A 27,264-nucleotide genomic window follows, 5' to 3' on the forward strand; every position below is an offset into this window, starting at 1 on the left:
CTCACATGTACCCTTGCACTGTTTATTTTCCGATTCATAGTAATATACGAGAACACTGACAGTACTCAAAGATCAAGAATTCTTTTTTGCAAATCCTCAAGCATGAACCAGTCTTTGCAAACTGGCCTACCCCAGAAAGCCTAAGGATGTGATGTTAAAAATGACATCTAAAAGGTGAGAAGGAACCCGTTATGCAAAGCCCCAAGAAAAAGAGCCTGACAGATCTGGTTCAAAGAGCAAACTTTACAAAGACTGGTATTAGGAAAATGTCTCCCTGTATTGCCATTGCCATATCTTTCTTAATACCTTTGTACATGATCATTCCCCACCACCATTAAACCAGCATCCCATGATAAGTTGTGGAAGCTATTATCAAAAAAAGCAGAGTGTGACTTTGGATTCCCTTCTTTGGAGATCTTATCTGTTCTTTGTACCTTTAGGTACAGCCCAACATCACAGATAGGTCCAGGGACTCCTATCTGGATGCCAAAGATGTTGCTCAGACTGAGATGTGCTCCTTCAAAAGTCAAGCATCCACATATCACTGAAATTACAAACGCTAAAATCATGCAAGTATCATCGAGAAAACGGGAAAGTGAAGAAGGCCTGCTTAACTATACCTGAACCCAAAGGAAAGGGGTTTTGAGGGGGAGGGGTTCGTTAAAGCTAAGATAAAAAGACATGTAGCTCATCACAATGTGATCAACTCATAGAAAAGAAAATGTAAAATATTACCTTTAAAAAAACAGGGAATAAAGTTCATTTAAAAAGAGTAAACTGTATTTGGTACAAAGGATTATAATCCCAACTACAACTGTCCCCCCTTTTTGTATGTATTCCCAGAAGAAGGTAAATGATCTTTAAATTATTTTTAAGGAAAATACTTCCCAAGTGTACAATGCAATTTACAGTATTTCAATAATGATAACTCAGTGTTACAAATGAAGCCAAGTCTGCCAGTGGAGCAAGTGTTGAAACACAGGCAGAAGTGGCTTAGCTTGTCATTCACAGGCAGTGTGCAAAGCTTTCCCCAGGCTGCTAAATGGTCCTGATTGCCAGGCCTCCCCAGCGTCACACCGATTCGCTCAGGGGCGGTTGAGCAGGAGGCACGCTGCCTATGCGTGTCCTCAAGGGACACGTGCCTGCAATCACAGAGCCCCACGCCCCAGGCGGCAATGCTGTTCAGTGTGCGTTTTGCATGTGTATCTCTCTCTGGCTCCACCATCAGAGTATCTGCTATAGTTTATCACTCCCTTGCTCCTTCTGTGCTCTGCACTCAGCTGCTGCAGCTGCTTGGTAGCATCACTACTCTCTTCCCGTTTCTTCGCTGATTATTTAAAAAAGCATTCATTAAAAATTACGTCCCAAGCACTGTGTTGGGCACCAAGTGAACAAAACAGACATGATACCTGACTGCACAGGGCTTATAATGTAAAAAGGAGATAGACATTAAACCAACAAATCCATCCTCACAACTTGCACCGATACAATACTACTGAGGGAATACCACAAAGTCCAAATATACTTAGGTTCCAGAAGGCCTTTCTGAAGAAGTAATAATTAAATCAAGGTCTATAGGACAAATAGGAGAGAGCTACGGGGGAAAAAAGCAAAAGTGAAGACGTTTAAGGAATAAATCGCAACGTGGGGAAAGACTAAGAAACACAAGAGCTTGGCGCATGTGCAGAATAGAAACGCCAGTCATAGGGGTGAAACTGGCATATGACCACGTGGGGAAAGGAGGCGGAGCCAGACCACAGCTTATAGATCATGTTAAATATTTTTACCACAGGGATTGGTCAATGACCAGTACTCACAAATCTGCTTGGTTACATGTTGAATGATCGCTCCGTCTGTTCTGTGGTAATAATTAAAAAAAAAAAAATGGGGTGGAGGAGGTGTGGCACCTGGGTGCCTCAGTCGGTTAAGCTTCCGACTTTAGCTCAGGTCATGATCTCACAGTTCCTGAGCTGGAGCCCCACGTCAGGCTCTGTGCTGACAGCTCAGAACCTGGAGCCTGCTTCAGATTCTGTGCCTCCCTCTCTCTCTCTCTGCCCCTTGCCAGCTCACACTCTGTCCCCTTTCTCTCTCAAAAATAAACATTAAAAACTTAAAAAAAAAAAAAAAACCAACTAGGATGGCAAGAGTGGAAGACAGGAGGCTGGTTTCAAGGGCATTGCAATAATCCAGGTGGACTCCATCTCTTTCAATTAGGTGAGTTTCTTCCTTCTCCACCAGTCACTTATACCCTATTCTGATTTTCATGGAAAATCTTGAGTTATTAAAGGCCCAGATCCCTCTTTTCCTCTGTGTGGTAAATCCAATAACTAGCATGAGAAAAGTTCTGGCCCTTCCCTTCTCAGCTGAGTTCACTCTTCATGGAAGCTGCTTTGTCGTTAAAGCTTAAAGATGTTTTAAGCTTGGGAAGTCAATCCCCCAATAATAAAATCTTTACATTTCCCCATATTACAAGGAGATATTACCTTGAATTCTATCAAAGATACACTCTTTTCTCTCTAATAAAAAGAATTTAGTATTTTAGAAGTAAAAATTCGATGGGGCGCCTGGGTGGCTCAGTCGGTTGGGCATCCGATTTCAGCTCTGGTCACTATCTCATACTCCGTGAGTTCGAGCCCCGCATTGGGCTCTGGGCTGACAGCTCAGAGCCTGGAGCCTGCTTCAGATTCTGTGTCTCCACCTCTCTCTGCCCCTCCCCCGCTCATGCTCTGTCTTTGTCTCAAAAATAAATAAAAACATTAAAAAAAATTTTTTTAAAGAAGTAAAAATTTGATTTCACATTTTATTTCCAATTTGCCAACATTTGATTTCAACAATGAATTGCATTATCTTAACATTTTATCACAGGGGCCTTAATTTGAAGTCCAAACTTCTAAGACACCATGAAGCTGCTCCCTGAAAGAATTACAAACACTTAGAGCCATTGGTACTTAGCAATTTTCCTGCAGAAGTCTATAACACTTGCCAGATTTGCAGTAGGGTTCAAGAGTGAATGACTGAGGTTAACCTACCTGTGCCTAGCAAACCTTCCCATCACCACCATCTGATCAGCCTAGCCAATGGAAATCTTCCCCCAAACTGACAAATGTATAAGAAGAGAATGAAGTTGTTTTTCCATTGGCATCGCTAAGCTTGGGCTGCAATGGCCTTGTGTCCTGCCATATGGAAAAATCCTTTCGAAACAGAACAAATATGTAAATAAATAGACACATGGGTAAAAAATAGAGATAGACTTCTGCCATCATTGAGTCCCTGGTTCTACTCATTAAAGTCCTACTTCTTGCATCACTTCCTCCGGGTCTGAGATCTACTCCCAATATTCATTGAAGCTACTTAGCCAATCAATTCTTTTTAAGCAAGTTTGAGTTGGGGTTCTCTGTCACTTGCAACAGAGTTAGTCCTGGCTTAAAAACTATCCCCCCAAACCTTAAGAATCATCTCTTTCATGTAGTGGTCTGATATCAGAATTCAACAGAGACTTAAAGATATTAAAATTGACCCAAAATACAAATTCCTATTTGATCAGTTAACATTATGAAGTATTACTAGGACTTAGAGACCTAAGTATATTTTAGTGGATTTAATTCTAGTGGCAGAAATTAAAGCCTAATTAGAAAGCTGTGGGAATCTTATTAAATTATATTTACACATTAAATGTTTGCTTAATAAATGTAATAAACCATAAGATCACTTGAGGTTACAAAGCAGATGGTGTATCTTAGATAAATTTAAAGGAATTAGGCAGCTCTCATAAAATTATTTCATCCAGTACATGTCATAAAAGACTAAAACTTCTATGAGAGAAAAGGATCTGTATGTCTTTTCAATTTGATTCTACTGGTAATGATGATACAAGGAACAAAAACTGGTAAATCACAAAATATAGAAACACTCTGCCTAATCAATAGTGTAAGTCTCTAGAACATCCTCCAAATCAATAAGATATATAATAAGGACAAGAACCACCTAAGAGTAAATGAAAAAAAAAAAAAGTGAATTGTAACACAGCCCAGGAACATTATCCAAACTATATTAAAAGTGCATTGAACACAAGAACGTTATCAGTCTTCTTAACTTCAGTAGCACTGGCAACAAATAAAATTTATCTTTCCTTCTTCATACTAGAGAGTCATAACATTCCCAAAACCTCATCAAACTACAAAACAAATAGTTTTAAAGTATTCAGACCACCTTACCACTTTGCTAGAGACTCCCCATCTGCAGGCTTTTTGCAGTATCAAGACCAAAGGTTATAATTACTAAAGTCAATGACCGGTTACTGTCAGAGATGTGCATTATGAATTTAATTTCTAGTCAGAGAAAAAGCAATGTAGGGAAACCTCATTGAGAATGGGGTGTTTTAGATAAATAAATTTTAGGGGGCGCTGGATGGCTCAGTTAAGCAGCCAAGGCCATTTGAGGTTACAAGATCAGCTTGATTTCAGCTCAGGCCATTATCTCAAGATGGTGAGGTCAAGCCCAGCATGGTACCCCATGTGCTGAGTGTGGAGCCTGCTTATGATCCTCTCCCCCGCCTCCTCCCCTCCCCCCACTTTGTGTCTGTCTCTATCTCTCAAAATAAAACATAAAAAAAATAGGTAAATTTTGCCAAATTGGTAAGAAGGAGGCAAATAATATATTGAGCCGCACATGCCAGGCCCTTGCTGGCTGTACTTCAATCACAAATATGATGTCATCCGAGCCTCACAGCACCCCTGCATGGTGGGAACTATCATCTCTGCCTTATACAGAAAAAAGCAAGCTGAAACTCACAGCATTAAGTACACTTAAGCATAAGTGGCAAATGTGGAATGAATCCAGTCCAATGCCAAGTCCTATGTTTTTACCGTGTCATACTGTCTTCTCTTAGCTACCCAAGTTTTTCTTTTTTTTTAACATACTTTTATTAATGTTTTTATTTGAGAGAGAGAAAGAGCATGAGCAGGGGAGGGGCAGAGAGAAAGGGAGACACAGAATCTGAAGCAGGCTTCATGAGTCAGCACAGAACCTGACATGGGGCCCAAACTCACAGACCATGAGAGATCATGACCTGAGCCAAAATCAAGAATTAGCCGCTTAACCCACTGAGCCACCCAGACACCCAAAGTTTTTTCATTTAGACCATGTTTTAGATAATAAATGATCATAAAATGGGAATGAATTTTAGAGGTAAATTTTCCTTTTAGCACAAAACAATGGAACATATTTTCTTAATGTCTCAGAGATAATCATCAATATGGAGATTTTGTTTTGTTTTCTTTATTAGCCCTTTAGGTCAAACTTTTGATTATTCCACTTATGTCATTGTGTATCCCACTAACACCTCATAATAGTAGCTTTACACACACACCCACAGCCCTTCAAGTTTGGTCTTCCAGTCCGCTGTGGATGGGTAAACAACATAACCAGGTTGTTTAAGAACTGTAGGTTTATTAAGAGTCATTAAAATTCCGGTAGAACTCAGAAAGTCAATTCCGTGTCTTTGTAGGAAGCTCTTTGAAATCACTGTTTCAGAGGCCTCCTCACTTTATTTCCTTACTTCTAGTAAAAGTTATAACCTAAAAAACTGACATTTCAGAAAGCAGGACTGCAGATAGAAAACCACCTTCAGATACATGAAATGTCAATATAATTATACATTTATACAGTTTGGTCTGGCGTTTCTCGCCAACAATCTGACTTCTAAATATAGACTCTAGCAATGATTTATGGAGATGACAATTGAATCCTTTACTTGCCCATTAGCATCACTTTAAAATATTGTTTGTTGTAATGATACTATACCTCATCCTATCCAGTCTTCTTAAGGGAACAGTGTGAACCTTCCTGTAACAATGAAGGTTATCACTTGCGCACATCCTGAATGCCAAGCATTCTATGTGCAGTGACTTGTTAATTCTCATAACCAAACAGGTATTCAGGTAGTGGCTGTACACATTCTGCTCTTTCAACTTTGGGGTGCTAGTCATATACATCATAATATAAATAATGGTCTTTAGGGATGGAACCCAATTATGAGTGGCCTAAAGGTCAGTACTATTTTGACTCCCCTATCATAGGAACTAAGGAATATAAGGTTTAGAAAGTTACACAAATGATGGAGATACTTCAGAAAAAGAGGTCTTAATCACTGTGACAAGCCGCATCCTACAATTTCCTACAGATACTAATTAACTGGGATGCGATAAGACATGCCGATTGTGCTAAATATCAATGTCCCCCCAAAATTCCTATGTTGAAATCCTAACCCCCAATGTGATAGTATTCAAAGGTGAGGCCTTTAGGAGCTTATTAGGACCTGAAGGTGGAGCCCTAACAAATAGGTTTAGTACCCTGATGAGAAGAAACAAAAGAGCTTGCTCTCTCCCTGTTCTCTGCCATAAGAGGATACCACCAGAAGGTGGATTCTTATTAAGAACCAGACCATGCTAGAAACCCCATCTCAGCCTTCCAGGCCCCAGAGCTGTGAGGAATAAATGTATGCTGCTGAAGCCAGCCAGTCTATGATATTTTGTTATGGAAGCCCCAACTGACAAAGACCATATTCATAGATGCAGACACTTAGATACACACGCACCAAACACTCACAATGTAGAAATGGCCTAGGTTAGCTTCGGATTATCCAACAATAGCTATGAATCAAAGTCTGTTTTTCAACAGTGCTCTAGAATAAACCAAGATCCAGGAAAGCCCTGAGGACTGTAAGAGCTCCCTCAAACCTAAGGGCAGCTTGAGGAGCCAGCACGCCACAGACTAGGTCCTTTGACAATAACGCTGCTCGTCTGAGATCTGTAGGATTCAAAACATACTTAACTAATGGACTTGGCTGATACAGTGCTGTGGCTGATGCCAAATTACCAGCCTTCTAAATAAACTCCAAAGGTGAGAAGTGACGTATTTCAAATCTATAATCATGCCTATCATAAATTTATACTTACACTTGAAGGTTTTTGTATTTACCTGGAGATGCATATTCATCATGAAATATTTGGTTATCAAATTTCCTTAGATTGAGTTAGTTCTTCTATAAACCCAGACCTGTCTTTTATCCTGAAAGACAAAGTGTTGCAAAATGCAAGTGACTTCCAAGGGAGATCTACAGCTAATGGTTTGAAGGACCCCATGTGCAACTTCTACAAGAACAATCCATCAGAGAACAGGCACCATCACCACCCTACATAGAGAGTTCTACTTCAACACAGTGAGGATCAACCATTTCTGAAGTCTAATTAAGAGCCCATTCATTTTTTTCATTTTTCACCAAGTATTTATTGAGTGCCTACTCTAGGTCTAACACTAGGGTTAGCATTAGACACTGAGATGAGTAAGGAATAGTCCTTGTCCTCAAGGAACACACAGGCAAGTGAAGGAGGAAAATATAAAAATAAATGATAGAACACCCAGCAGTGCTAACAAAATTTGAACCAAGTGCTAACAGAGTCATCAGCTCTGCCTATGGGTAGTGCAGAAGCTTAAGAAAAAATTCACACACATACAAAGCAACATTTCTAGTGATTTGTGAAGGACAACTAGGAGTTTGCCTAGTTAAGAAGCTGAAGAAGACTGCTGGAAGCAAGTTTCTTCTTGCTGTATCACTAACTATAAGCATGTGAGAGAAAAATGTTCTCCCGGCTCTCATTATACAAGTGCTTTGTCCTCCTCTCAATTATATTTTCTCTGACTTCAAAGTGGGTAATCAGGGAAGATTTACTAGGTTGTTATTTGGATTGAAACAAAATATGCTGGAGTCAGGTAGAAACTACTGTTGTTTTTAAAATATTTTTCTGGGTCCATTTAAAATATCTGCCACAGTATCTTGACTTTTCAACAGCTCGCGTTGTGAAAACATGAGACATTTTTCTTTAAAAAGTATAACTAAAGGTCACAATTAAATTAAACATCAACATCTATTAAGATCAAGTTAATACCCCTGAAAAATAGATGACTCTTCCAAGTGTGTATTTAAATTGGCAGCTGGTGACTAGTATAACGTGTTCCACATTGTTACACCACAGCAACATGCAAGCTATTATGTGAATGCGAAAATTGCTGATGTGATGATCCCTGAGATCGTTTCCAGTAGACTCCAAGAGCTAAGCTACCTATGAAACAATAGTATCAGATCAGTTCTACGATTACCATGACTTTACAGAACTCCAGAGCTACCTCCAAAATCTGAGCAATTCCTTCATTATGGGACAATAATATACCCTGAACCCAACTGCCTCCTCAACTTAAAGATCAAATATATTCTGGTGGAGAAAAACTAAGGTAAGAACTCATGATATTTTGGCAGACCTATAGCTCCCATCTGTAATCTTCACAGTTTGTCATTAAAGAAGTCTCTGAGGGTGTCTTGAGCAGGGTTGCTCCATCTCCTTGTCTCTTTCTATCAACAGTCCACCCCAGTTCATCCAATGAGGAAAGAAAAAGTACCCAATTCCTACACTGCTCATATATATATTCTGAATGGTACTAGCCTTGATTTCTCTGCCTACAGCACATCCTTATGCACATGCAACCTCTAGTCCTGTCGACAACAGATGTGCAAACTCTGTTACATGACTTCCACTCATCTGATCAGAGTTCCTACTCAGAAAGGTTGAAGACAAGCATCTGTCAACACTGCCGTCTCACACTCGATTACAGCTGAAATCAGAGGCATCAAACCAGGGGAGACATTGACCAAAATATTTGCCATTCCTTGAGAAATGCTGCTTGCCCAGAACCGCTGGCATTCACCTTGCTAACAGAAATACCTTCTTGGAGTCTGTGGTATTTGTTTTATGTCCAGCTGGTCACTTTCATTTCTGATCTCATGCTAAGGTCAGAGTTGTACACTTACCCCATCAGAACCTAGCAGCAATGGTCTGTTATTGTCCGGTACAATTTATGAAGGAGATTTTCAAATTAGGACAGCGACCAGAGATGTGCAGAATGGCTATTTACAGACCACGTGCTTCCTCGGAAGCACCTGGGAGCTGGCAGGGCACGATGGTATGCACTGATAGGAAATGATACAAATGACAAATGAGCAATGTCTAATTATTCCAGTGCTGCTCAGACACAGAGACAAAGACAAGAAAACTGAGAGTTAGGGATGAAACTCCATCCTCCTCTAACCCTATTGTGTGTACTGCACTACATATTAATGTAACATCAAGCCCTATTTTTAGATCTCTGCAATCCACAGGCATAAATCATTCCGGTGCCACAAGTCACCTCTGAGTTAGCAATGCCAAGTTTAACATTTTGCAGGATCCTACTAACAATATAATTGAAAGCAAGTGATATTTAAAATGAATAGTGGTAACTGTAATAGAATAGCATTATCCTATAAATAGATTTTTTGCGAGAATTTATTAAGCAATAATTAAAAGAAAAAGTGACAAACGTGCCACTTAGCTAATTCTATCTTCACAATAGCTCTCAGGGTTGAATTTGGAATGCCGTTCTTCTGCAAAAAAAATGCAAATGGAACAGTCCTGTTTTCTTTTTACATAATACTGATTAATCCACAGTGGTTTCAGCCAAGAGGGTTGTCTCTGAATTGAACATCTGATTAAAGAAGGAAAGACACAACACAACTAAAGGCATGAGCTGGTCAAAGTGTTACTTTCTATGATAGTCCATGACCATTTTTGGTGAAACAGAATTTAAAGCTAAATCTTCCCTCAACTCAGAAATCCTCCTCCCAAAGTTAGTAGAGGAAAAAAAAACACTTTTACTTTTAAATTAATATTAAACCAGAATGTAATGTGCTTCACATGAAATCCACTAAGAAATGGCAAGAATGGAAGGGGATCTCACCGTTTTATATAGCCAAGCAGATACAATTCACTACATATTTTCAAGATAAACAATAACCAGTCCTCAAGTAAGAGGACACGATAGCACCATTTGTCACACATAGTTCATCTTAAATTTACCTGGTATTTGAGGTGACCATGTGTGTTAGATAACTGGCTTTATCCAGAAGAGGAGAAACTCCTCCTGTCTTTATGACCAGAGGTAGTTTTGCAGCAAGGTTCCCAATAAAGTGAGATTCCCACCCTCCCACAGGTAACAGGAGTGAGGAACACTTTTTTCCTTAATGTTTACATTGCAGAGGGATGGCTCCTGGGTCCTTAAGGAAGATATTCCTGGGTCATAGAGGTGAGGAAATGTCCATAAGGTTTTCAGAAGGATTTATATACTTTTCAAAGGCAGGAAAAAGTACTTACAAGTTTGCTAAAGGAAGTGTTCTAGGAAAAAGGGAAAAAACAAGTCTCTTCCCTTATTTTCAACAGGGAAAATTAAACCTCTTAATTTTTATTTGACCTTACACCATATAGGTTCAGTATGATAATCATAATGCAAACTCATTTACGGAAGATATGTGATTACTGCAAGTCCCCAGAAGAGAAAATCAACAAAATGGGTAAAACAAAAATGCTTTCTAGACCATTAAATCAGCACAAATTAATACATCATGCCAAACCACATGCATTATGGACTGCAATGATTATTGATAATATATTTCACCAAGGGAAAAGCAGACTCTTAATAACCCTTTGTCTTCCTGTCCATTTCTGACAAGGATGATGATTTCATTTTTAATTAGTTCAGAAGTAAATGTATAATGATAACCAAAGGGAAACATTTTTGCCCCTCTGCATGAGATTATCTATACAATCATTAGCCATTAAAAATGTATTATACTGAGTACAAAGGGTAGCTTTGCATTCTTTTAAATAATGCATGTTACCCTACAAATGACAAAAAGTATAGCAGAGGTTAGGTAAATGAATCAACTTAGCAAAATTCCCAATCAGTCCTATAGTCAGAACAGGTATTTGGCTGATATGATGTATCCCAGACACGTAGTTCAAACTACTTAATGAACTTTCTACCTTTATGTAGTAATTTTCCACTAAGTGCTCTTATACAGCATCATCTAATGTTAGCATTAAGAGGGATGTGTAATACCAATCAATAGCCAAATAAAACAAAACCACCAGAAGTTAGAAGGGGATAATGCAGAGAGTAATGCTTTCTGATGAGACCTTTAGAGGGCAACATCAAAAGGAATCATCCAGAGGCTGCAGCCATTAGTAGATCACATGCACCATTGAAGATGTTGCTAACACAGCTCCTATTTGATGAAAAATGGGTGCAATCTTAGTTCTTGCTACATGTGCCTCAATTCCTCTAGAGAAATGCTTCAATAAAAAGGAATATCATAAAGAAAAGAATAAAGGTTTAACGAAAACACTAAGCAGAATCCTAAAATCAGACATCATCCAAAAAGTTTTCTGGTTTTTGGTGTTTGGGAAGGTGGAGAAAGGGGCAAAAAGGAAGGAATGCTCAGTGCTGTCAAATCTAAAATCTGCCCTCAGATCTGATGTGTTCGGCAAATTAAAAGGAAGCCTAAGAGAATCACTAAAGAGGACATCCTGGCCTGCTAGCCAAGAGAGACTCTGTAAAGCAACAGCTAACTTTTCTTTAGTCTGTTCTCCTTTAATTTACATGAAAAGAGACGCTGTTTCTCCAACACTCACCCCGAACTTCCTACTGTGAAGACAGCTGCCTTATTTGCCTTTCAGCAAATTAAAAGTTAAAATAGCCTCACTGTCAGGAGTAGCAGCAGCAATGGAGATGCTTGAAAAAGCTTCCTTTTACTGCAGTGTATTCCATTTCTCAGAGACCACCTCTACCTTTTGACTCCAAGAGAAATCTCTCAAAAAAGGATACCCTTCCTTTACGAACTCAGGATCACACCCTCTGCTGCTCCCCTCATTGACAAAGATCAAGATAAAATCCCTAACAAGGAGGATTCTGCTTTCTTAATGCTCCTCGTGCACTGATTTTTGCTTTCGTATTCACCCTCTATCCATCACTGCTAATAAAAGTTATTAATAACATTAAAAGCCAAACAAAAGTTTAGGTCATGCTGCAGTTTGGGCAAAAGTGTAAAAATATCTCTAGTATTTTCTTTACAAAGATGTTGAGAATGAGGAGCAATGAGAGCTCATAAAGCCAGTAGGAAAAAAAGAACAAAAAACAAAGACACCATTTCTTCCAAGCAGCAAAAGGGAACATCAAATAAATGCCATCTGAGTCCTAAGTTTGGTTTGCATGTGATTTTTCCAGACAAACCAAATTCTGTGTCCAAAATGAAAATCAAGTAGTGACTTCTGAAGAATCTTCAAAGCCATGTTTTCTTAATTTCAGTCTAGGGACCTCAACATTTTCAAGATTCTGACTCAATGAACTACAATTATTTTCTTAAGCAAGGCTTGCATCCACAGAGGAAATGGAAACAGGAGGCCTGGAAGAAGAATTAGTTCATTAGGATCATATTACTGGACATCTTAACTCTTCTGCATTTATATTTTCCTTGGTGTAAATTCATAACAACAACCCCTTCTTTCCTCATTTAGCATACACAAGCTCACTGTTTCATTTTGTTAAAATCCCCTGGATGACTGAAATAAAAATGCTACTAAATAGAATATAAATTACTGTAGTATCTATTACAATAATATTATCATTACTATCAACCAGAGGCCATTAAAATTTTTTTTAATTTTGCCTAAGCCATAAAGAATATTGTCTAAAAAATCATTTTTTCATTCATAATCTTTTCATAACTTTTTTTTTGGCCATACATTAGGAAAAGCTACATGGAAGTTTTTGTCAAGTATCATTTTTAATGAATAACAATTATTTAGATAATGCAAAACTCATAAAGTCTCACTAATTAAAGATATGTTGTTAAACCAACAAAGAATATATTGGGTCAGTCTGCTAAACCTCCAAGTAGTAAACTTTTAATAACAGTATAAATTATTACCATTACCAGGCCCATTAAATATGTGTTCAGATTTAATATCGATAATAATACTATGGAATTGAGCTTATATTCCCATTTTATAGAAAGGCAAAGTGCATTGCCCAGGCTGATACAGATACTAAGTTGTAGAGCCAGCCTTTGAATCAGAATCTACTTGAATCTAAAGTCCAGGATTTTAACCACTACTTAATATTACGGGCTATATTTATATCAATTATCACTGTTGTAAATATATGGGTTGTTTTATTGTTATGATTCATAACTCTAACAGTCCCAAAAGATTCCTCCAAGAATTTTATTTTTATTAACAATTTTGGTCATAGTTCTTATTTGGGACATATTCTAATTCAAGGGCCTCACTCAACTGAACATGGGCTGATAATTATGGATTAGTTGAAGTGCAGTGTGATTTTGGTCATTTAGGCAAGGTCAATTTTTAAAACTATCAATTCCTTTCTTTTTAAATTTTTTTTTTTGGAATATTGACCTCCTTCTGAGTAATTGCTCACCTATAATTTGGCTAGCTTCCATTTTTATTTTAATCTCAAGCCTAAAAGAGAAAGTAATGAATTCATCCAGATTAGACATCATCAAGCTAAAAACTAACAAGAGTTACCTTCTTACTGCACCAAGACTGTGTATGCCTCCCTCCCCAGGCCCCCATTTTCCAAGTTTATATAACAGATCATCTTTATGCTGTTGCAGAAGATCAGTATTTCACATTGTACTGATTTTTTTTCAATTTATGACAGCATATTACAAGAGCTGTGTATGATTTTTACAGTTCATGAGTCTCTAGCCTTGGATTAAGCCACGCTGCAGCTCAATCTTCTTCAGTCCTTGTTAGCAGAGGCCATTGTAACAAAACCAAAATATATGGAATACACAGTGTCAGCTCCAAATCCTAGACCATAAACTCAGGTGGGCAAGTAATACAACTTTTTTAATATTGATGTTTCTGTAACAGTGTGACAGAAACACCTCAGTAAATTTAAAGATGTAGCCTCTCATCTACACCCTCACCTGCCCTCCCCAAAGTCCTGGTTTCCCAAGGTTATATCCAATTTCCATCCTGAGGAGGAAGCTTAACTGTACCACATTCTAGAGTAGGGGGTGAATCTGACCCTCAAATGCCATTGATCTGCAGTGGTATTTTCTCAGATATCCAGCTTCCTTCCTTGTCCTTGGTCTCTGGCCCAAGGAGGTTACTGCCCAGTGTTCCCTCATGCTCAGCCACAGTAGCCCCCTCACTTCTAGATGCCTCAACATTAAAATCATTTGACTCTGTTCCTCTCAGCATCCCTCTGTGGTCTAACCTCCCAAATAAAGGGAAGTCAAAGGAATAACAAAAATAGAATGGAGAGAGAAAGGCTATATTAGCTAATCTTGGAAAGTAATATCCAACCGCATTTTAAAGTAAAAGTAAATATGAGTTCTTTTTTCTGTGTATGAAAACAAATAAAAATAATTGATCGGACTTTCACAATACTTAGAGGGTATCCCAAATGGAATTTTTCAAAGAAATATAACAAACAATCCTAAAATATGTATGGAACCACAAAAGACCATTTCTTTCTTAAGAAAGAACAAAGCTGAAAGCATCACATCCCTGATTTCAAATGATATTACAAAGCTATGTAATTAAAGCATTATTTAGTATTGTGTTGGCATAAAATACAAACACATAGATCAATGCAACAGAATGCATAGCCCAGAAATAAACCTACTCATATATGGTCAATTAATTTATGACAAAGGAGACAAGAATATAAAATGGGGAAAAGACAGTCTCATCAAGAAATGGTGATGGAAAAACTGGAAAGTAACCTGTACAAGAATGAAGGTGGACCACTAACCTACACCATAGACAGAAATTAAATCAAAATGGATTAAAGACTTGAATGTAATACCTAAAAACCATAAAACTCCCTGAAGAAAACCCAGGTGGTAAACTTCTTGACATAGGTCTTGGCAATGATTTTTGTGTGTCTGACACCAAAAGCAAAAGCAACATTAATTCAGAAATATATATGCACTCCTCTATTTATTGGATTCTTTATGATAGCCAAGATATGGAAGTAACCTAAGAATCTACTGATAGATGAATGAATAAAGATGTGGTGTATAAACAGACAAATATTACTCGGCCATACAAAGGAATGGGATCTTATTATTTGTGACAACATGGATGGTCCTACGGAGTATTAGGCTAAGTGAAAGAAGTCAGACAAGACAAATACCATATGATTTCACTTACATGTGGAATCTAATAAAAACCCACCAGAAACTGGTGGTTGCCAGATGGGAAGCATGTAGGGAAGAGCCGAAATAGGTGGAAGCTATTAAGAGGTATAAACTTCCAGTTATAAAATAAATAAGTCATTAGAGTTCGGAGTTGAGGCCCTGGCTGGCCAATGAACTCACAAGTGTAGGGAGTATGCTACATTAGGGGCAAGTCTTTCGCTAACACCACAAGGGTCCCGGCTTAACGACTGGAGTTTGATAGTAATTCTTGCTGCAAGCATAAAAAATTAAAATAAATTAAGTCATGGAATTGCAAAGTACGGCATAGGAAATATAGTCAAAAATATTTTAATAACATTGTTTGGTGACGGATGGTAACTACACTTATGGTGAGCATTGTGTAAAAATACAGGATTGTCAAATCACTATGTTGTATACCATAAACTCAGAAACCACTGTATGTCAACCCTACTTCCATAAAATGTTTTACTTAAAAATAGGACTACCATATGATCTGGCAATCCCATTTCTGCATATTTATCCAAAGAAAATGAAAACACTAACTTGAAAAGATATATGCACCCCCATGTTCACTGTAACATTATAAACAAGCTCAAAGATACAGAGAACAGATTGGTGACTGCCAGATGTGGAGGGTGGCAGATGGGAGAAACGGGTGAACTATTTTTGGTTTTTGTTTTTAGTTAAAATAATCTGATTTTTTTTAAAGCTGCAAGAATAAGTTTTCTAAGGGGCTTCTAGGAAACTTTTGTTCTGAAAAGAAAAAGAGAAAAAAGAGAAAAAAGAGGAAAGAAAGACACAAAAAGAAAAGGTCCCCCTCCCTCCTCTCCTGCCTCCCTGTTTGTGGCAGTGATGTGAGGATATGATGTCTGGGACCATTTTTTAAACATAAATTGACAAGCTCAAGGATGAAACATTGATGTGATGAGAAGGCCAAAGTAGAGTTGGGGTGGGGGGAAGTGGGGGGAAGAGCCAGGATTCTTTATGACCTCACAGATGCTGCCCCAACTCTGCCTATTCTTGGCAAAGGAGTCATTAAATATTTTGCTGAATGGCTTGGGCCATTTCAACCAAGCACTTGCAGCCCAGAATGAACCTTACTGATTGTGTTGGCCAAGGACGGGATTTATACCTAGGCTTCTGTGATGCTAAAAACTGTTCCCTTGGTTTTCTGGGGGCAGGGACAGGGGGTAGCAGGGTAGGGATAGGGGGAGAAGACTGCTCCCAGGGGCCTTCTGATGAGGCCCACCTTGCCAACCCTAGACTGCTGACACCTATTAGGTTTTGAGAAAAAAAATCCTATCTTGTCTAAGTCATTTGTCTTCATTTCTGCAACATCATCTATTTCCTGCCTTAAAGCCACCTGTGTTGTCAAACAAGCACAATAAGGTATCAGTTTTTGGAATGTGACACAATACCACTAAAGTTCATCTTTTACAAAAACGGGAACCTATTCTTGGGACTTCAAATGTGTGCTATGTGACTTCCCTAAACTTCTCTTTGAGGGACTGAGGAGTACCTCAAAAGAGATAGGTAGCCATCCCCTAGAGCAACTAACACTAGGGCGCAAGAGGCCCAGATGACCACATTTAGAGATGACACACCTAAAGCATGAAGCAAGATCTTGTCGGCACAGAAAACACAGTCTTCCAAATATGAGTCCACAACCAATTGCACAGTGACAGAAGCTTCTAATTATTGGTGTTCTTTAAGCTGTTATCCTGTGCTCAAATACAAACAGCATGCCTAGACTCTAGAGTCAGTAGCAACAGGGATTTCTTTATTGAAGTGGCTAATTCTTCCAAACAATTAAGGGGGGAGCCTACAGCCCTTGGTAAAAAATGACAGGGATGTGGGGATAATGGCATTTGCAAATTTAATATCATAAAAATTTTTCCTCTAATTTGGGGTCCTTGCTGCTTTTTCATGTCCACTGTGAGACATAAGTTATAAGCTTTATTGTTGTACTCCAATGCCTAGAACAGGGTCTGGCAAAGAGCAGACAGTCTCTGGAACAATCACAGTCACAGAAAAGGATGTTGCTGGGGCGCCTGGGTGGCTCAGTCGGTTAAGCAGCCGACTTCGGCTCAGGTCATGATCTCTCGGTCCGTGAGTTCGAGCCCCACGTCGGGCTGTGTGCTGACAGCTCGGAGCCTGGAGCCTGTTTCAGATTCTGTGTCGCCCTCTCTCTGACCCTCCCCTGTTCATGCTCTGTCTCTCCCTGTCTCAAAAATTAATTTAAAAAAAAGTTTAAAAATTAAAAAAAAAAAAAAAAAGAAAAGGATGTTGCTATGGGTTGAGCTGTGTTCCCCCAAAATCCGTATGTTCAAATCTCGACTTCCAATACCTTGCAAGGTAACCACATTTGGAGATAACTTCTTTGAAGTGGTGATGAAGTTTAACTGTGGCTGATAAGGTGGGGTCCTACTCTAATATGACAGGTGTCCTTATAAGAAAAAGAGATGCCTATGACCAGAGAAGAAGACCATATGAGGACATAGCAAGAAGGTTGGTCATCAAGCCAAAGAGAGAGGCTTCGAAACCAAACCTCCCAACATCTTGATCTTGGACTTCTGACCTTCAGAACCGTGGGAAAAGATTTATTCCCATTGTTTATGCAACCAGTATATGGTATTTTGCTATGGTAGCTCTAGCAGCTAATATAGATGGGAATATATATATATGTTTCACTACAAAATAGTATTGCCAAATTCTAAAAACTGCCCATTATTTTTGTAAGCTGAAGTTCCTTTCCCTTTTATTGATTAGTTCTTGTGTTTTGGATGTGGTATACACTACATGATATTTGTATTGTATTTTTATTTACAATAATTCACAATAGATTTAATTTTGCTATTCTAAGATGCTTCCAATTTTGTTTTCTAAATATAACCAAATGTGAATTACAGGAAGTGTATTTTGAGGAAAGCAGACATTTAGATCTCAAGTTCCACATACTGACCCAGCAAATTCAATCCAGGTCCCCGTATCTTTTTTTTTATTACCTCAAAGCCTGATGTGAAGCTCAAACCCACGAACTGTGAGATCATGATCTAGCCGAGATCAAGAGCCAGACACTTAATGGATTGAGCCACCCAGGTGCCCCCCGCCCCACATCTAACAGATATATTTAGGTTGATGATTTAATGCTTACCATTCAAGTGTCTAATCTCATTGAGATTAGTACAATGATACACTAAAATATGGTTAAATACTAAATTTCCGTAATAGTCATATATTTGGGGTACTATTTCCTTTTTTTCTCTTTGTACCTCTGGTGCACAAAGTTGCATTACTCAATTACTCATAATTTCTGGCTTATAACATATTCTTATTATTCATAATTGTATGACCCACTTTTATTCATTTATTCAGCCATTTTTCATAATATAAGTAGGAACCATGAATCTCCTCACCTGAAAGAAACAACACTCTAATCATAGCCCATGTTCAGCTATGTGGTTACCTCATATGGCATCCCTTTCGATTCCTGAGACAATAACCATACTGCATTCCATATTCATAATTCCCTTGACATCCTTGTTATACAGAACTACTACGTCTCCCAGTATTTAAGAGATATTTTAGTTGTTAACTTTATAAAAACAGTATGTTGTAAATGATTTTTTAGAACTTGAGTTTTTTAACTTACTATTATATTGCTAAGATTCATTCATATTTATAAACGCTGTACTTCATTCAACTGCTGTATATTATATTGTGAATATACATCACAATTTATTTATCTACTCTCCTACTGATATGCACTTGGATTATTTCCAGGTTATACCCTAAATAGCACTGACATGAACATCCTTGTACGTGTTTTCTGTTATACATGTAAACAAGTTTCACTTGATACCTAGTAGTGGAATTTCTGGAATAAAGGATGTGTGAATCTGCAATTTTCCTAAAATGTCAGTATTTTCCAAAATGATTGCACCAATTAGCTCCCTGACGAGCAATGAACATCTACCAGATCTATATTCTCTCCAACAATTGATATTATTAGGCTTTTAAATTTTTTGCGAAGAGTATAAAGTAATATTGTATAATTGTCTCTATCTGCATTTCCATCATCACTAAGGGATATGAGGCGATGTAATGAACATCTCTTCATATGTTTGTTAGTCATAAGAGTTTCTCTTCTATGAAATACCTATTAAGAGCTTTTGCCCATGATGCTCCTGGGTGGTTCAGTTGGTTGAGCATCTGACTCTTGACTTCAGCTCAGGTCATGGTCTCACAAACATGAGATAAAGCCCCATGTCCAGCTCTGTGTTGGGTGCAGAGCATGGTTAAGATTCTCTCTTTCAACCCCTCCACCCGTCCCCCACATGCAAGCATATCTCCCAAAAATTTTTTTTAAAAAAGATCTTTGTCCATTTTTCTAATTCATTTGTAGGAGATGTTTCTGTGCTCTTGACGCCATTCTTTAGACAGTTGTGTATATTGTGAATAACTCCCCCTAGTTTGTTATAGGACTTTCAATTTAATGATCTCTTGAACTCAAGTTTCTACTCTTAACATAGTAAAAATTACGTTTTTTATAATCAACATGTTATATGCATTATTTAAGCAATATTTTCCTACCGCTAGGTCTAAAACACATTCACCTACATTTTCTACTAAATGTTTAAAGATTTGTTTTTGGTATTGAAATCTTCATCTGAAGTCAATCTTTTTATATAGTGTGGGATAAGTATCTAATTTCATTTTTCTTGACCCTTAATGAAATTTTCAGGCTTTGATGTCCAGTTTTAGAAAACTATTACACAATTCTAAAATAAGCTATCCCAAAATTCTGATATTACTTACATAATACTTTCCTAAATGAAAGAAAATCTTGCATGGTAGAAATATACGTTGCTAATTCCTTCATATACACTAAAATGATAGCAAAAAAAGAGAAACAGGAAGGTGATTTTCCTAACAACTAAGCATTCCCATTCCCTTCCTTAAGACATAGTTATAAATCTATCATGACTAACTGAAACACACATATAAACATACACAAACCACACACAGAAAGCCACAGCAATGTGGAAAAGGCAAAAACACTCATAGCTTCACATAACAGCTTCCATTTCCACTTTTGCATTCATACTATGATTTGTTTTACAGTCATTTTATATCAGTTATTTTTAAATCTGCTCTAAAATTCAATTGAGTAAACCTGCTCTATGTATAAAATTAATTCACAAATAAAGAAATGGCATACTAAATAGTAAATCAATTGCCAAATATCAACTATCTCAGAGGAGCTCGTTTCTCCATTTCTCCACCAATTTACTCTGTAAAAGTAAAAGGGTTTAACTTTTAATCCATTTAACAAACATCTATGATGAGCAAAGCAATGCACGAGAGAGTAAAAACAACACAAATTTGCTCTATGATATAATCAGGGAGCCATAAATAAATTTAAAATGGGACCAATTATGATAAGTTATATAATAGAAATGCCCACAAATGTTGATTGAGTTCAATTATGTTTGTATTTACTAAGCACCTAAGGATATGTCATTGTACGTTTCAACAATCTCATTGAATAGGCATTTTTTAAAATTTCTTTTTCAAGAAGCTACTTCATAATTTCATGATGTTGGAAGTTCAGAATAGAAGTAATCAACAGGAGTGTAATTTGTTAGGCAAAATCTATTGGCAGGCACGTCTCAGACCATAAGATAAACTCTGGCACAGAAGACGATAAATGTTACCAACATCTGATAAAGGCTTTTCTCCAAGCCCAAGAGAGAAGACAAAGAACTGAAGAATAAAGTCTTTTCAAACTCTCACCTCCTACAGTGTTTATAGTCAGACAGTTACAGGCAACTCAGTTACTTGGCTTTAGGTTTCCACCTGATCCAAGCACCAGACAAGTTCTACATAAAATTATTAGGCTTTTTAATGCCTGTTCAAGGTCCTCTATTTTCCAGTCTTCCCTATCTTGACCTTTGCTACACTCCCACTGCTTTTATTCAAAACCTCTACCAAAGCATCCCATCCGGGACTTCCAGTCGCAATGGACTTACCATGATTTCTGTGACCTATCCAAGTGGAAATCTAATTCCGCCCTCTACTTCTCCTACCTCAAGGTTCTGTTTGGTATCACATCCCCTTTGGGCATGTTCCATGGCAATCCCAGCCTAATCTCACAAATTATTTACATAGATATGAGAAATTTGTCGAGGTTCCAACATTCCCTAGGGAATGAAGATAATCGTGAAGCTCTCAATTCAGGTTTCACACACATCTAAAGAAAACCCTCTGCACTTGTAGTCCAAGGACTTGATCAAGTCCAAAGTCCACAGTAATTCATATGTAAGATTGAGTCAGTCATTTAACTCTCCTGAGACTAGGTCAATTTATTAAATGGAAGAAACAATGAATTCACCTGAATGCTGTAGGAAATTACACGAAGAAAGCACTTGTAAACTATAAAGTGATCTAAACTATAAGTGATGTTCCCTTCATGGCAATGATAAACCACCAGGAAAGATATTTAATTAGCCTTCCCCCAAGACATCCTGTAGTCATGCTTACTTCTCCCATACTAGGAATAAGACTGCCAAAAATTTTGTAGTAGGGGAGAGGTTTCATTTTTAAAATCATGCCTTCATTTAATCATTGACCCATTCATTTAAAAAAAAGAAAAGTGAAGGCCAGGCACTGGAGATAGAACAGTGACCAAGGTACACAATTCCTGCTCTCATGGAGTTTATATTCTGTGCATGGTTCAAAGCAACTGCAAAGTGTGGAGACATTGCAGGCACAAAGGGGACCACCAAATTCCCAGGTGAGGACACTTACTGAAATGAGTGTCATCTTTGTTTTTCATTGAAACAAGGGAGGCCATGCTGATATACATCCACCAAGCAGCCTGCAAAACCAGCGTAATCTTGAACACATGATGTGCTCCTTGATTCTCAACCAGCAAAAGACAAAGTAGTCTAGGTGAGACCCATAAATTTCTTAACAGAAAGTCTAATGAAATAGTTCTGCACTTGAGAAAGGACATTTGCTTTCTGTTCCAGTAACACATTAATTCTTTGATAATAACAGCAAATACTCAGGGATCACTAGACTCTAGGTACCGTTTTAAGCAGATGACATTCTATCCCATTTAACCATTACAACTTGATGCCCTGGGCACTATTATTACCATGCCATTTTATAGAAGAGGGGGAAATAAGGCATAGAAAGGTTAAGAAATTTATCCTAGGTCATACATCTGTTTTTATTCAAATCCAGGCTGATTACACAGTCTAATCTATACCCACCATGTTATAGATTCCTCTCATTAGAGTTACTGATGATTATATTATACAAAGGGCAAAGAACCAGTGTGTAATGTAACCTGTCACTCCAGAACTCATTCATAAGAGACTGGATACCTCCAAGAACACCATTCCCTCAGGCTTGATGTGAATGGCACCCCATAGGAGTACACAATATACAAACAACATCACCTCACACAATGAACCTGTATCTCCATCATAAACCATTCTTTCTCAAGTTGCTTCTCTACCAAAGAAGGCCCGGTCCCCTCTTTTCTTTCCAGGCACAAAGTCAGTTATCATTCAGGCCTGGCCATATCCTCCCTGAAGCCTTTCTGGGCTCTTCCACCTACCTCAAAGATCTGTTGATCTCTTCTACACACACTTACTTTATGTTCAGTTTACTTTATGTACACTTTGAACTACTGCTTAACATTTGGTTATGTAATATTTTGGAGTTTACCGAACATGTATTTACTCAGCTACATGTAAGTCTGTTGAGAACAGAAAAAGGTTTTGATTCCCTCTCCTGGTTGCACGGCACCCCCTCATGCCCACAGACACACACCTTCCATACCTCATATTGTACTAAAAGTTCAATAAATGCTGTTTGAATAGTTGGCAGACTAATTGATTAATCTATTGAATAAATATTCAGCTAAGCTTAAACAGCCTCCATGATTTTCTGTACTCAGACATGGATACACACACAATGTGTGGGTCCGTGAGCTGATGAAATGAAGAAGGAAATAAATAAAGCGTTCATTGGGAAATTACCCTAAATATAAAAATCACAAGAAATGGGAATGTATTAGGATTCAATCTAAAAAGTTTTAAGGGGAAAACCGGCTAATTGAAAAAGAAAAAGAAGTAGTTTTATACATTTAGCATTAAAGTAGCTTCTCAGGATCTGAAAATCAAATGCTTTAGTCCATCAAGTTTGCCATTTTCCTGCTGGAGATGTAATACATCAACCACATTTCACGTACATCTTAAAATTCACTTGACTTGCACCTTCTATCTTATTTCTTTCTTCTACTCTCTACCCACAGGCCCACACACGCGCATACATGTACTCTGTATCCTAACCCCCTTGCCTTAAAAAAAAAAAAAAAAATCACCATCTGACTATGAATTACTAGTTCTGAGTCATCAAAACCGCACCAGAGAAAGTTTTGTTCATTACCTTGGGCTCCCTCTGCTGGGTCTGAAGGAGTAAAACATACAATTCTGTAGAATTGGAGGTTATGGAACTCCATTCCCCCACAGAATTTCTCCTGTTTTACCTAAAATTAAATTCACTATCTAACAAAACACAATCACTTGAAAACAGAAGAGATTTAGGACCTGGATAAACTAGTAACGATATATCAAGACAAGTGGCTTTTAAGAAACTACTACACAAATCAGGGTTTCTTGTCCGTGTTTATCTTCATTGGTAGTAGAATGGTGGAATTCAGCAGGGGAGCTCAGATATTAAAGAGACAGGGATATAAAACTGTACCGAAGAAAATAATCACAAGAAAAAAGATCTGGACTACACATGTGTTTGTCAGAAGCAAATGCAGATGAAGAGGACAAAGGCCAATTTAAAGCCTCTCAGTAAGGTTTCTAAGAAAGAAAAGACAGCATTGGCCAGGCAGTATCCCTAAAGCACTACAGATCAAAGCTGTTGTTAACATTACTGAAATATAGTAGCAAATCCGATAGTAAAGAATATATTGAGCCTACGGTCACACCGCCTCCCCCAAACATCCTAAAATCACAAAGTACATTTGCATTTACTAAAGATAATAGCAGGGCGCCTGGGTGGCTCAGTCAGTTGAGCATCCGACTTCGGCTCAGGTCATGATCTCACTCACAGTCTGTGAGTTCGAGCCCTGCGTTGGGCTCTGTGCTGACAGCTCAGAGCCTGGAGCCTGTTTCGGATTCTGTGTCTCCCTCTCTCTGACCCTCCCCCATTCATGCTCTGTCTCTGTCTCAAAAAAATAAAGGTTAAAAAAAATTTTTTAAATAAATAAAGATAATAGCAATGTAATTTATGCATCAAAATGGAAATGGTAGATATTGATTTCTGTCAGAAGGAAGTATTATTTCTCATTTAATTGATTTGGTGCTAATTATAAAAGAGAGTGGTTAAGTTGTACTAAAACAAACCATCATACCAGGAAAAAGAATGAAACTAGACCTAAGATCTCTAAAACTCTGGAAAATATGGTCTATAATATTTTTTCCCTTTAGACTGATTTTCTGCAATGAAGATCTTAAACCAGTCCCAGGGTGATATTATAAAATCATCAATTACTCAGAGAATTGTATACTCCACAGCCTTGAAATCTAGGACCTGAGCTTTTCTCTACAGAGTCCAGCACAGATCCTGGCATAACCTCAGGTTACTAAAGACCTTTGCCAGTAGCTCTTCTGATGTTGCCAGTCTATCTCCTGTCTCCACTGTCCTATCATGAGCTGCCAGAAAGGGTTAACCAAGACTCCAGCCCATGAGTAGCTACAAAATTTGAGACTCCCAGTGCAAAATGAAAATGCAGGGCCCCTTTTTCAAAAAGTATTAAGAACTTCAAGACAGTGACAGCAGAGCAGGAAGTCAACCAAGGAAACCCTTCTAGGCACAGCCTGTAAATATGGAATCCTATGCAACTGACTACAGGGGTCACAAGCCCATGAAGCTGGCCTTGCTGGAGCCCTAGGTCAGTTTAAGGTTAGCAATAACAGTGTCTTCATGGATCCTTCATCCCCAACATCAGACAAAGATGCCAACCTCATCTTATCATCCTCAAAGCATTACCTTTGCAAGAGAGACATCCTTGCTAAAACAAACACGGTTCAGTTTATTTCCCCAAATGCATGCTGGAACCTGTTAATAGGGCATGTTTTTTATTCTGTCCAAGTTTGGTTTGGGAAACAGAGCATCTGTTGAGAGAACCTAATTCATGCACATCTCTTTTTTTCCTTTCTTGTGAGGGGCTGTTCAATTTAAGTGCTTAAAAGCACAACCTCCAGGGTCAAACCACCAGGGTTCAAATCCCACCTTCACCACTGACCACCTATGCAAGTTTGAACAAGTCACATTACTTTGCTGAATCTGTTTCCACTAGCAACCAATATTAGAACTGCTTCATTGGGTTGCTTACCAGGATATAGTGAGGCATAATTTATAAAGAGTTTAACTCAATGCTTGGCACACAATAGTGATAGACTCGGCATTATCATTACATAATAATTACTTTTAAATGTATTGGAATACGGGTCATAGAAACCCAGCTGGTTGTCTATGAGCCACCTGGTATTTAAATTTCAGTTGTTCTCAGTGTGGTTTAAAGGACTGTCTTAAATAAAACTTTTGTTATAGCCCCAAGTTCTCCAGATTTTTAAAGGTCTTTATTTATTCATTTACTTCATAAACATATATTGATTCTCTAATCTGTCATAAGCACTATGCTGGATATTAGGGATATAAAGATTGACACGATTAAATCTCTGCTTTAAATGGACTCACTAACCAGACACGTAAATGGATAATTTTAATGTAATGTGCCAAGCACAACAATTGCTGGAAGAAAACTCTCCAAGAATGGCTCTTATTTCTACACTTTCTGCAAAGGCATTAACCAATGTTTTGTTTCAGACTAGCTGCTCTAGAATGTTTGCACACCATACACCCTTGGAAGACACAGTGTCTCCCTCTCCAGGGCAGAGGGCAGATTTGTTTTCAGAACAGAATAATTAAGATAATGTGTCCTTCCAGGGTAAAGTTTGGGCAGATTTTCTAGCCACCGCCTTTAAAGGACTGGGGTTTCCAAAGTTTCCTCAATTGCGCCACAAATCCACTGTGTGTGTGTAGAAGGGGACACTCCATGCGGAGGAAACAGAGGTATGGGACACCATCATATGGATGCATAACTATAAACAACACAGTCGTGTCGACAGGTATGAGATACAAAGTGGGGAAAATGAGGCCGGGAAGCAATGCAATGGCGGAATCTTAGGGAACTTCGTGTGCCAACTGTAAACTTATTTCATAATGACTTTAGGTAATGACCTGTAGAGCTATTGAAAAGTTATGCATTTTTAAATCAATTTTTTAATACAGCAACATTTTTCCCAATAATCCACTAAATAAATACACTGTAAGACATGATATACTGAAGTTACGGTTTTAGGGAGACACACCCACCAACTTACTTGACTTACTAGTTTTTAGTCAAAGTATCTTAGGGAATTCGTTTAAAAAATTTTTTTAATGTTTATTTATTTTTGACACCGAGAGAGAGACAGAGCATGAGTGGGGCAGGGGGCAGAGAGAGAGAGGGAGACACAGAATCAGAAGCAGGCTCCAGGCTCTGAGCTGTCAGCACAGAGCCCGATGCAGGGCTCGAACTCACAGACTGCGAGATCATGACCTGAGCTGAAGTCCAACGCTCAACCAACTGAGCCACCCAGGCGCCCCAGGGAAGTCATTTTAATTAAGTACCACATTTGGATGAACCCAAAACATTTTTTGAAAGAGAGAGAAAGAGAAAATACAGGTGTGCGTGCACACATCGTTTGTATTACGTGTACTCTTGTGTTTAACTTTTATTTTGCCCTGAAGGTGTTTTCCTGTGTGATCACTTATAAAGTGAAGCTTGAGTGCAGGATAATCTTAAGCCCAAAAAAGGGCCACGAATTGGTAAAGGGGAAAAAAAAAAAAAAGAATTGGTTAAAAAAAGAAAGGGGATCGTGTTTTCCAAAGAGGGTTTCCACTGTACTCTATTTCTAACATTTACTACCTGCTCCCAACAATCTTCTTCCTCCTTTCACAAGTAAAATAAACCTTCATTCCATGTAGATTCTATTTATTTACTTTTAAAT

At 38.1% G+C, this 27,264-nt stretch overlaps 1 protein-coding gene and 1 non-coding gene across 5 annotated transcripts in view; one reads left to right on the plus strand and one right to left on the minus strand.

Moving 5' to 3' along the window:
• Positions 1-27,264, minus strand: part of TAFA2 (TAFA chemokine like family member 2) — a 514,179-nt gene that overhangs the window by 392,973 nt on the left and 93,942 nt on the right. The window lies entirely within an intron of this gene.
• LOC111561561 lies at positions 15,225-15,376 on the plus strand. Its single transcript, XR_002744204.1, has one exon. It is a non-coding gene; the product is annotated as a small nucleolar RNA SNORA62/SNORA6 family (small nucleolar RNA).

Source organism: Felis catus, chromosome B4 (genome assembly GCF_018350175.1).
Source record: "Felis catus isolate Fca126 chromosome B4, F.catus_Fca126_mat1.0, whole genome shotgun sequence".
NCBI lineage: Eukaryota > Metazoa > Chordata > Mammalia > Carnivora > Felidae > Felis > Felis catus.